The sequence below is a fragment of the Microtus ochrogaster genome, unplaced genomic scaffold (genome assembly GCF_000317375.1).
Source record: "Microtus ochrogaster isolate Prairie Vole_2 unplaced genomic scaffold, MicOch1.0 UNK74, whole genome shotgun sequence".
In the NCBI taxonomy this organism is placed as follows: domain Eukaryota; kingdom Metazoa; phylum Chordata; class Mammalia; order Rodentia; family Cricetidae; genus Microtus; species Microtus ochrogaster.
This window is the reverse complement of record NW_004949172.1, coordinates 93,649-102,707: the sequence shown is the minus strand read 5'-3', so window position 1 is coordinate 102,707 and position 9,059 is coordinate 93,649. Positions and strand designations below refer to the sequence as shown.

The window sequence follows — 9,059 nt, the reverse complement described above, 5'->3', positions numbered from 1 at the left end:
TCAGATTTACAGATTCACAGGGGTGTTGATCTACAACCAATCCCTTTCATGCGCTGTGGGTCTGAACAGTTTCCTTTCAAGTTCCACCGTGCAAACCTAGCAATATGAAACTGCTATTTTTAAAAATTTATCTACTTTTTTAAAAAAATTTAAGATTATTGTATTTCCTTACAGGAGGAACATTTCAATAAACTTTACATGTATCAATCCACCCCTTTTCAAATCGGGCCCACATCGAAACTAGCATCGTGAAGTTTTATTAAGATGTGGATTTTGGGGCTGGTGAGATGGCTCAGTGGTTAAGAGCACTGACTGCTCCTCCAGAGGATCTGGGTTCAATTCCCAGCACCCACATGGCAGCTCACAGCTGTCTGTAGCTCCAGTTCAAGAGAATCTGACACCGTTATACCAATGTACACGAAATACCAATACCAATGTACACGAAATAAAGTTGTTGGGTTTTTTTTTTAAAAAAAAATGTGGATTTTGAGCTATCAATACAGATGCCAAGTTATTACACAAACATCCACAGGAATTTTTCCCATTAAATTTTTTTTTTAAAGAATCGTTCACAAACATTTCCTGCATAATTCAATACACAGCAGAGAAATGGTATATCTTTTTTCTTTCCTTGTGCATACGATGGGAAACACAAGTATATATATGTATATATATTATATGTAATTTTCAACTAACAAGACAGTTTAAATCTATAAGTGAGAAATTGTCTAACGAAAATAACCAGGATTTCCTCGGCATTAGCCACTTCCATGACCAAGTGTTATTCTGATCAATAAAGCTCACTGCCCCTCACCTTCTGGCATATACTTAAATATGTATATTTAACATAATGGTCAGCTCTTGGTAGTGCTCCCACCTAGTGCTCCACAGCTAACACAGAACATTGTTAAAGGAGCAAACATTTGCACAAACAAAACCCCAACCTTATGAGAAGCACAGACACAAAATCAAATTTATCAGGCCACTTCTTTCCAGCCTTTAGAAAACCACCCAGACTGAATTTGCCAATGAATTTTACCTATACCCAAAAGGTACACTTATATCCAACAGAGGGACTGAAAATCAGACTTAGTGTTTAGTTTAGGGGTGTGCTGGAAAATTCAACCACCATTTGAAAATCATTTTAGGAAAACAGACCACCAAAAACAGATTTACTGAATTTATTTTAAAAATCATAAAATGTTTCTTATGAAAGAATCATTACATTCTGCTCAGCAGTCTGAACATGCCAGGGACTTGTGGCTGTCACTTCCTGAAAAGTTTTTACGTCCTGATAAGCCTCTCCACCGACACAATAATCCAAATAAGACCAAATCAAACCGAATTAGAAAAAGCCCAGGTTTAATGGATGCCAGTGCTCCCCTTCCAGGGCCCCCAGGGATGGAGACGGGAAGACTGGGAAAGCCACGAGTTCATTCTCTGGGGGGCAGTTTAAACAGCCTGTGGGAGTGTTTTTGACTCTTTCTGGGGAGGGGTCACTGTTTGGCAGGCTTTCTCCAAGGTGGAGTCTGGACTGAGGCAACTCCCAGAGGAGGAGGCCTGGAATGGAACTTTCCACCCAAACATTCCAGACTCCCAGACAAGTGGATGCTAGGGGCTGGGTGAAGCGTTCAACCAAACACTTCCCTTGCTGCCCCCTCCCCCACCCCATGTTATAAAGCATGATCATAAAGCAAGGTGTTCACAATAATTACATGGGGGAATTTTTTTTTTTAAAAAATCACCAACAATGAGCAAAAAATAAAATTCACTCACTCTGCTGATGTCTCAAAATGTCAGCGTTAGTTTTTGCATGCCCCCCCAACTCTGTTTGTTTGTAAGGAACTGAAACATTACATCTGGTGAACAGCAACAATTTCAGTACACCTCAGATGCAGAATATTTATGAAGCAGGGGAACAGAAGAGTATTCAAAACAAAACAAGCAGACGGTTCAAGACTCCTTCAGTTCTTCACTAGCCTTAGAAAAACTTTCCAGAACACTGCTTCACACTGCTCCACAGCAAACACTGTGTGTTCTGTATCTGGTCCTGTGTTCTTGTAATGGTAATGATCTGATCTTCAGATTCTTCTGGAGGCTCATCAGCTTTGATCAATGCTCTGACTCATGACAGATTTGTTTAATCCGACGACCACCTTTGCCAATAATAGGTTCAGCCAAATATTTGGGACTAGTTACTTGTGTAGAAATAATAGGTCTGCCAAGATCACCAATGAGCCTAGGAATCATGATATCCAGAACCACACCTTGTGGTTCACAAGCCATTTGCCGTTCTGATGGGCTTCATGTGTCAATTGCACAGTTCCAAGTTTCATCAGCATTGAACCCAACCTTGCCATCATATCGGTCTCCCGGTCTTTCTCTTCCGTTGTAAGCCATTACATCTCCCATTCTGAGTGACTGTGGTAGAGGAGGAGGAAGATTCTGAGCTCTGCTGCCACTGAAGCCACCAGGACCAGGAGGAGGTGGAGGAGATTCTCAATGAAGGCTCATACCATCATAATCTCTTTTAGAAGGAGGCATGGGACACTCAGCCGAGCAGGAGGTGTTCTGCCGATATCCCCTTTCCCCACAGGGGAAATCTCACAGGACATCCAGGGCGGTCATCAAACTTCATTATAAAACCACCATAAGCATAGGTGTCATCATAAACATTGGGATCATAAGGTTGTGCATGTCCTTTGATGGGACACTCAGATATAAGGTCAAGGATCATCTTGAAGCCCTATCAGGTATTCCTCCAATAAGAGCAACAGCGTCCATGGAATGAGGACAGCATTCCCTGAAAAGCTCGGTTGTTGCCTGAGTGTTTTCTCAAAGTGCTTTGGTTTTAGCACCTTCAACACCAATGATTTCTCCTGCCAGACTCTGATGAATCAACAATTTCAACTCCCAGTCAAAAGTCATTCCCTTTATAGTGTTCCTATAAGTACTCCTATAGTTCTTCTTTCTCCAGATCATTGGTGAGTTGGTTTGTAAGGGTGGAGGGAGCAGAAACAAGGAACAGGGCTCAGATGGCTGTGCATGGGATAGAGACAGCCCTTTGGGAGACAACTTTGGTGAATCAGCCTGACTTTATTCTAGAGTATAGGAAATCTACAGGATTGGGGACCCTGGGACAAACCCTAATTTGTATTAAGTGGCACAGTCCTATCACAAGGCTTCATAGTGGCAGCAGAGTCCTATAGCAAAGCTCCAAGTACAAGTCTTAGTTACCATAGGTGCAGCAGGGAACACTTCTAGCAGGGAAACTGTGCTAAAGATAAATCAGGCATCCAGGCTTAGATACAGATTTCAGGTAAGATTAGTCCTCTGGGCCCAGATAAGGGCAGGCAGAGAGCAGGAAGTCTCCTGGCAGGGAGGGACTCCCCATGTCTCTGAGCTTTGGAATAAGCTGCCAGGCCATGATCTACTGTGACCTCTGACCAGCAAGGTCTTCTAACACATCCGGCAACATCAGAATCAAGTGGGAGCTGTACGGTTGCTGTGGGTGATGGCAACTGCAGGTCTTCTTCCAAGGCAGGGATGATTGTGTTCAGAATTTCTCTGATCGCCCTACTATCAGCACTGAGACTCAGCGTGTGCCTGTGCATACTGTTGTCTGGGACTGAAATAGTGGCACTGGAGTCTGTTTAGTGAGCTTGCTTCCTTTTCCCCTCACTGCCCCAGCTTTCTTGCTCGAAGCAAAATATGCGGTTCAACCATCTCATCTGCTTTTCTAGATCTTTCAAAGGCTTATTTTCCTTCCATATTTTCTGCAGGACATTTAGCAAGTTCACCACTGGCCTGAGTGTTGGGGAAAGTTTCTTCTGACTGTTCGATCTCCATTTTTGTTGAATGAACACACAAATAGTCCACAATTGAGCAGGAGATGAGCAGAATGATAATGTCTATATAGTGGGAAACAGGACAACCAGATTTATTTATTTTATGTGCATTGGTGTTCTGCCTGCTTGCATGTCTCTGTGAGGGTGTCAGATCCACTGGTATTGGAGTTACAACCATGAGCTGCCTTGTGGGTACTGGGAATTGAACCGGGGTCCTCTGGAAGAACATCCAGATGTGCTCTTAACTGCTGAGCCATCTCTCAGCCCCTGGCTTTAAACTTTCATCTACATGTTCCCATGTCTTTAAATGTCCAGACCTGTCTTTAGGGAACCATGGGCAGGTATTTAGAGGGAAAGTGAGAACTTCTCCAAGCATTTTAACAAAATATTGCAGGAACTAGAGCAGAAACAATGAAGCAACTAAAGTAGTGGTTCTCAACCTGAGGGTCGCGACCCTCTTGGGGTCCTTCCTTCCTTCCTTCCTTCCTTCCTTCCTTCCTTCCTTCCTTCCTTCCTTCCTTCCTTCCTTCCTTCCTTCCTTCCTTCTTTCCTTCCTTCCCAGTATTAAATGCCTTTATTACTTATTATTTTTTTTAAAAAGAAAACAAACTATCTTTTTTTTATTATACATACCCAATCCAAATTCCCACTCCTTCCCCTTTTCCTATTCCCTCCATTTACTCCCCCACCCACATCCACTCCTCAGAGAGGGTGAGGGACATTGCTTTGGGGAAGGTCCAAGGCCCTTCCTACTATATCTACGCTGAGAAAGGTATCCATCCGAAGAGACTGTATTCCCAAAAGGCCTGTACAAATAGAAGAGATAAAATCTGGTGCTACTGCCAGTGGCCCTGCAGTCTGCCCCAGACATGCTACCGTCAGCAACATTCAGAGGGTCTAGTTTTGTCTTATACTTGTTCCTTTCCTGTAACATGAGGGGGCCCTGCTTGTTGGGGTTTCTGTCCTGCCCAGTATCCCACAGCCAGCAAGCCCCAAAGAAAATCACACAGAGATCTACATAAGCTATAAAACTGATTGACCCATTAGCTCAGGCTTCTTAACTCTTGTAGCTTATATTAACCCATTGTTCTTATCTACATTAACCATGTGGCTCAGTACCTTTCAGCTGGGCAGATTACATCTTGCTTTTTCTGTGGTCTGGGCAGGACTGGGAAGAATAGGCTTCTTCCTTCCTACAATTTTCCTGTTCTCATCCCACACTTCTATTTCCTGTCTGGTTGACCTGCCTATACTTCCTGCCTGGCCAATCAGCGTTTATTCAAAATATGATTGACAGAATACAGACAATTCTCCTGTACCACTTCCCTGTCTGACTGTAGTTGGTAAGCTCCCATTAGCTCAGGTAAACTGTTTCAGTGGGTAAACCCATCATGATCTTGACCTCTTTGTGCATATTCTCACTCCTCCCACTCTTCAACTGAACTTTGGGAGCTCAGCCCAGTGCTCCACTGAGGGTCTCTGTCTCTGTTTCCATCAGTTACTGGATGAAGGTTCTATGGACATTTAAGATACTCATTGATCTGACTATAGGACAAAGTTAGTTCAGGCACCCTATCCTCTGTTGCTTAGGGTCTTAGCTGTGGTCATCCTTATGGAATCCTGGGAATTTCTGTGGTGCCAGGTTTCTTGCCTGCCCCATAATAGCATCCTTGATCAAAATTTTTTCTATGACTGTCTATATGCATTTTCTTTTCTTTCTTCAGCACCTAAGCACCTTTAAACATACTGTACCATTTTAGTTTTTTTTTTCTTGTTCTGTTTTTTTTTTTTTTTTGAGACAGGGTTTCTCTGTGGTTTTGGAGCCTGTCCTGGAACTAGCTCTTGTAGACCAGGCTGGTCTCGAACTCACAGAGATCAGCCTGCCTCTACCTCCCGAGTGCTGGGATTAAAGGCATGCGCCACCACCGCCTGGCCCCATTTTAGTTTTTTTTGTGTGTGTGTTGGACATGGCTTTCTGTGTGTTTGCAATGTTCTCTGACTCCATGAGCCTAGCCTTGAAGGGCCAGTCTGTCCATCCGACAGTTATGTTTAGCACATGGCCCTGGCAGCTGGCTCAAGCCCATAGGTAATGGCTAGGAGCAATACTTCTGTAAGCAGTGAGCACTGGCCTGCATGAGAGATTGTGGGATTAGGAAGCCACATCCAGCTCCCAATTTAGCTTCCTCAGGCCCTGTGTTTGGATATTTGGGTGCAAAATGTAACAAGCTTTCTCAAATGTAATGAGTCCTGTATGGCACAGCTGTGGCCTCAGACTAGCCTTGTCAAGCCCACTCCTGGATGAGGACTCAGGACCAAAGCTCCTTTGTCCTTTCATCAGGACTTCTGAGGAAGTCTTGGGTCCATCTGGTTCCTCACAGGTTGGGTGGGAGGTCATCACGGAGGTGAAGGGACTTATGGTAAGTGAGGGGACAGTGAAAGGGCAGCATGGGGAGAGAAGTGCACAGGAGAAGGTTCTAGGTAGATGTGTGCAGGAAGGCAGGTAGCCACTAAAGGGGCAGCCTAATTATGAAGGCCTCCCGTGGTTCATGTTCACTAGTGCAGTGGTTCTCAACTTGTGAGTTATGACCCCTTTGGGGGTTCAAACAATCCTTTCACAGAGATTGCATATGGGATATCCCACATGCTAGATATTTATGTTACAGTTCATAACAGTAGCAAAATTACAGATGTGAAGTAGTAGCAAAAATAATTTTATGGTTGAGTGCAGGGTCACCACAATATAAGGAACTGTATTAAAGGGTCGCAGTGTTAAGAAGGCTGACAACCACTGTGCTAGGGTTTAGATTAGATTGTTTAGATATTTTGAAGATGAAACCAATTGATCCCAGGAACCCGTGAAGCCCAGTTTAGTTTTTTTTCAGTGGCAGATTTTTGAGGTTTTACTTAATTTTCTCTGACAATATCTCACCCTAGAGCCTGCCATCCTCCTGCTGCAGCCATTCAAGTGCATTTGCCACCACATCCATCCACAGGTCAGGCTCTTTAAAGAATTTTAAAATGTATTTTTCTGTGTATGGGTGTCTTGCCTGCATGATTATGCACCATCAGCATGCAGTGCCCTTGGAGGCCAGAAGAGGGCATTGGATTCCATGGAACTGAAATTGCAGATTGTTTTGAGCCATCCTGTGGATGCTGGGAACCAAATACCATTCATTTCTCTTCAGGAGCTGTACTGCTATTAATTGCTGAGCTATCTTTCCAGTCTTTCTTCTCTCTCTCTCTCTCTCTCTCTCTCTCTCTCTCTCTCTCTCTCTCTCTCTCTCTCTCTCTTCTCTCTCTCTTCAAGATAGGGTCTCTCTGTGTAACAGCCTTGGCTGTCCTGAAAAATTTAAAACAAGTGTTCTCTGACATTTCAAACAAAAACAACTTTAAGCAAGAGCTTGGCCAAGGGCATGCCCATTCATATACTAATTTGTGCCAATAATTTGGTTTGTCTAGGTTCTTCTCTTCTCTGTCTCATCATCCTCGGTAATGGCCTACCACGAAAGATGTTTATCAATCACCTAACATTCTTTAAGTGACAACTCACAGGTTACCTCCAGCAATCACCAACTGACAGTCTAAAGGGGAAAACTTAAAAAAATTATTTATTTATTTATTAAAGCATCTTATTTTATTTTCATGTGTATGGGTGCTTTGCTTGCGTGTGTTCAAACATTAACTTATGAGGTCCGGTTGTGGAAGTACAATGGAAGTGTCACCATCTATCATTTCTAAGACAGATTTGTACAGAAAAGCCTTGGAGCACACTGACCCAGAGTGAGCCCTGGAGGTCAGTGCAGCCGGAGGTCAGCGGGATTCAGGAGAGACAATGGTCATCTGACTCCAGATCCTAGGTCTGTATCACCAAGCTCTGCAGCTCAGCTCACACATGGCAAACACTGCTCCTCCCATGCACATAGGAGGCCCACCATCTCTGAGCATTCAGGTTTTCCTGCATCTGCCTGTGAGTCATCTTTTGCCTGTTTGTCAAAGCCATGGATTGTGGATGGAGGTTACAGAGACCAACACTTGATGAGAGAGGCCTTTGTGAGGATAGGAGGTCTTACATCTATCTCTGCCATCTGCACACACACACCATCACAAGCGACAGTTCTAGCCATGGAGGGTGAGGATGGCAGACTGAAAGCATGAACCTGAGAGTCAGCATACAGTATACCTATGGAGGGTAAGTGGTCAAAGCTTCTCAGAAGGTGACAGGCTGAGCTGTCAGAGAGCAAATGGACTCTCACTTTTCCAGTGTTACAACTGACACAGGACCCTGTGAGTGTGAAATCTGAAACTTAGTGTTATCCAAAGTGACCCATTCACTCTGAACATTCCCTACGAGTATTTTCTGATTCATCCAGGCTACAACTGCTGAAATACAGAGGGCTAGAGCTAGGACACTTGGTCCCGTTGGGTTGGTGATACAGACCCACCACACAGATATGTAGGCTGGACAGGGCCTCTTGGTTCAGTCAAAGCACATGCACTGAGCTGGAATGGGCTGGAGGAACTTCTCTTTCCTAGAGAGGCTCAGTGTGATGGAGACAGGGGACAGCTCAGACTCAGGCTCAGTGCACACATGAGTGTACAGTGGGGATGTTTGTGTGCTGTGCTCGAGATGGATCAGGACTTATGCCTGCTGCATGAATACTCTTCTACTAATCTGCACCCCAGCTCTGAGTAGGACCTGCTCAGCTGAGGTTGTAGCACAGCTCACAGAGATAGTGTGGCCTTCTGCAGACCAGGATTGCCCTTCCCTTTGCTGACATCACATGTGCCTTTGCTGTGTTTGTTCCAGATGGTCCAGATGTCCTGAACATGTCCCCCTCACATACTCATTTCCATTCAAGGACAAACCTCAGCCTCTCCAGCCACGAATTTGCTCATCAATGGGAAGCCACAATCTTCCTTCCAAGAGGTTTTTATCCCTAACATCACTACTAATAATGGTGTATCCTATAACTCTCACGTCCAGAACTCTGCTATTGCCTCAATAGGACCACAGTGAAGAAAATTACAGGTCTTGGGAAATCGGTCCCTGAAATGTCAACACTAAGCTTGCGTGAAGCCTTGCCTTTATGAGTAATACAGAGGTTAATTCCAAGCTGGTGTCATGGGCATAAACAAATCCCAACCTTCTCATGAAATTCCAGCTGTGATCCTCCCTCCTCTTCTTGCCTCTGTGATTTGTCCTGGGTGACC

General features: G+C 44.3%; 1 pseudogene; it reads right to left on the bottom strand.

Moving 5' to 3' along the window:
* Nucleotides 1-1,981: 1,981 nt before the first annotated feature.
* Nucleotides 1,982-3,849, bottom strand: LOC101998297 (annotated as a pseudogene).
* Between the last annotated feature and the right edge of the window lie 5,210 nt (nt 3,850-9,059).